At 40.2% G+C, this 3,465-nt stretch overlaps 1 long non-coding RNA gene across 1 annotated transcript; it reads right to left on the reverse strand.

Moving 5' to 3' along the window:
* Window positions 1-410: 410 nt before the first annotated feature.
* Window positions 411-2,930, reverse strand: LOC118361043 (uncharacterized). The gene is made up of 2 exons (XR_004820954.2): window positions 1,232-2,930; window positions 411-770 (listed from the first exon to the last, which is right to left on the reverse strand). It is a non-coding gene; the product is annotated as an uncharacterized LOC118361043 (long non-coding RNA).
* Between the last annotated feature and the right edge of the window lie 535 nt (window positions 2,931-3,465).

Below are 3,465 nucleotides of genomic sequence, written 5' to 3' on the forward strand. Positions count from 1 at the left end.
AACGTACACCTGCAACCGCAGAGCAATCCATAGGTGAACAGAGCCTGGTGCTGAAAATATAGCAAACTTCCTATGCAAGTGTTGCACAGCAACAGATGGAGAAATCCTACATCAGTCGAGTAATTCATTTCAACAATAATCTTGACTTTACAAATAACAAGAGGGCTTAATTGGAGTATTTCTTCCAAACCTAGACCTTTATAACTTAACAGGCTGAGGCATAACAGCATCTTTCAAAATACATTTTTAAAAAGTACTAATGTAAGTGGGATTTTTTTTGTTAGGCTTATTTACAATTGCAACTGGCCAGAAACGCAGCATCCTACATAAAACAATCAATTAAAGAAAAAAAGCAGATGTCTGTATCAAGGCACAAGAGGAGACCCAGATGCACACACAGGAGGCAGATGGTAGGAGTCTTAGAATGTTTATTTATCCAAAGGGGTAGGCAAGAGAAAAGTCAAGGACAGGAAAAAGGTCAAAACCAGATCAGAATCCAATAGGTACTGATGATCAGGCAGGATGATCAGGCAGGCAGGAAAGTAGTCCAGAGTCAGAACCGGGAGAACTATAAAAAGAGAATAGCACAGGAGTATGTGAAAACCACACTGTTAACTTGACTAACATACAAGACGAACTGACACAGAGAGACAGGGAACACCGGGTTAAATACACTGGGGAAAATAAGTGACACCTGGAGGGGGTGGAGACAATCACAGGAACATGTGAAACAGATCAGGGCGTGACATCTGTATCGTTATAGCTTGTTCCTGTAACAACAGAACAAACAGAAAATACTGTCACTTTGATGCCTAAATATCTCTGGATAAGCATTCATAATGTTAGTATTTACTAATTACAGTCATATAGGCCACATTTCCCCTTGGACACGATCTTGTGGATGTCGCGTGAGATGGATGTGATTTTGATACATAGGCAGTCCTCGATTGATTTATGAGAAAGCAAGTTCCTGTCGTTAATCTATACTGCGTTCAAATAGGAAAATTAGGATTCGCATGCGTAAAATCGATCTAAACATTGTTGGCAAATAAATTCACGTCTCTTTGTGCTGTATTCCTCTGAGCATACCACCCAAAACGCAAACAAAGACACTGCACCCCTGAGATGGCTCGATGTTCAATTAGCTCATTTTGAATTGCGGCGAGGGTATCGTTTTCTTAGCACGGGAGGAAAATTATCCACCTGGGCTGACTTTGAAAGCATCACGTACAAACGCAATGATATCCTTGGGCATGCTGTAGTCATCAAATATGGTGGAGAAGTTGTCTGGTCCCTCTGCCTGGCGTTCTTCATTGTGTTTAAGTGCAATAGCCTAACAAATGAAAATCAAACAACTCAAGCTTCCTAGTAAAGGCCTCAAGCTTTCCCCTCTTCCTATTAACTGCAGATTTAACCCATTTTTAAGTGACAGAATTGGTCAGCCAAAAAAAGCCATGTGTGTAGCTTGCAGTTAACGCTTCTGTCTGGAGCGGGAGGCCACTTTTAAAGTTCCATGTTTAGATTCATAATGACGTCTGATATTTAATTATTCGCAAACGGTGTCATTTTCATTGTAAATAAGACACTGGCTTGGCATTGGGAAAATACGGTAATATGAACACATATCTCTGTACATCCTTCCCTGAAACTTCGATGTTCATTGTCCACCTTTCTTTTGATACTTTTTGAGAGCACATTTTCCCCTGCTATCAATCTAATTGTTCTGAACGAATGTTGACGTTAAAAATAATGGTGTAGCCTACGTATACCTGTTTTCCCCACCAATCAATGCACAGAGAAATAGACAAAGATAATAATTGAATAGAGACATGGAGCTTTTATGACCGTATTCAGATCGAAATTATTATATTATTGTCACTGAGTTTATTTATATGTACTAATCCGATGTGTTTAACATTTTGTTTAATTTGTAGTGTAGGCCAATTCATTGTGTGCGAATTACTAATTATGTTCTGGCCCGCCGACTATTAGCTCAGAAACAATTTGGACCGAGGCCAAACCTAGTTGATGAACCCTGCAGTAGATTATTACGTTTGAAAATGTGTCAGGACAATCAGTTGATGAATGTGCCTGACAACAAATCATTTATACTACAGATTGTGTATTAATCAGAAGTGCATAAAACAATATGGGTTCATTATGTGGTCTTTCAATGAAACTGAACTAGAATATAAATATATAAAATCTATTCCCAATTATACCAACAGATTAGTTTAAAAACATGTTTAATTTTATTCAAAGAAAAACGGAAATTGGATGTTGAATTTGAATAATCCAGATGTGATCATCTGAAAATCACCTGACCTTGTGTCATTTGAGCAAAAATAACTATAAACAGCAAGTGAGTATGTATCAAGGCTGATGGAACATGTTATGACAGTTTCTATCCATTTATATCCAGGAAATCTCACAAAGAGACATCAATAAATGAAATACCTGGACAAGAAAGCAGCTGCTCCTGTAATAAAATGAAAACAATCATACTCTCAGAACATTAAATAAAATATACAACAAAACGTGCATCTAGGACTTTAAACATGTACCCACATCACTGTTATTGTCTCATCCTCACTGCTTCGGTAACTGAATCTGGTGACACAGGCACAACATCTTTCTTTCATTTTCTGCCTGAGTACAGTGAAAACATTTTCAAATGCAAGACTGAGAGCAAGTGGTGGGAAAAGTACTCAATTGTCATACTTGAGTAAAAGTAAAGATACTTTAATAGGTAAGTACCCAGTAAAATACTATTAGAGTTCAAGTCTAAAAGTACCTGATTTTACATGTACTTGAGTTCAGTGGTGGAAAAAGTACTCAACTTTCAACAACAAAAAAGTAAATGCTATACGTCAAATTCCTTATTTAAGCAAAGCAGACGGAATGATTATCTTGTTTCTTTAATTTAGAGACAGCCAAGAACAGCAGCTGCAAGAACAGCATCCCACAGTAGAAAAGCACAGTGTTGCGCGCCCGCGTGTTCACCGTGTTGAAGGGCACCACAGCGTTGCGGGCGTCCTGGTACATCCGCACATAGGCAAAGAAGTAGCTGAGGAGGCAGAGCAGGGTGATGATGAAGCCCACCAGCTTGCGGGTGATAGCCACTGCCCTGGGGAAACCCATGTGGCGTTCCACTGTGTCAGGCTCACATATGAGTCCAGAGGTTGCTGTGCCATATCCCCCCTCCCCCAGGTGTAGTAGGGTGATGTTAATGTAGCCAACGCTGATGGACAAGACCCAGGTGAGGCTGATAGTGAGGCGAAGGCGCAGTGGGGTGAGGATGGACAGGTAGTGGATGGCATGGCACACATACAGGTATCGCTCAATGGCCATGCAGGTGATGGTGATGAGTGTGCAGAAGATACAGGCGCTGCCTGTGAAATACTGGATGAGGCACCAGGTGTCGAAGTTTATTGTCCTTCTCTGCCATAAGCAGTGAGTCACAAA

Source organism: Oncorhynchus keta, chromosome 28 (genome assembly GCF_023373465.1).
Source record: "Oncorhynchus keta strain PuntledgeMale-10-30-2019 chromosome 28, Oket_V2, whole genome shotgun sequence".
Taxonomy (NCBI): Eukaryota; Metazoa; Chordata; class Actinopteri; order Salmoniformes; family Salmonidae; genus Oncorhynchus; species Oncorhynchus keta.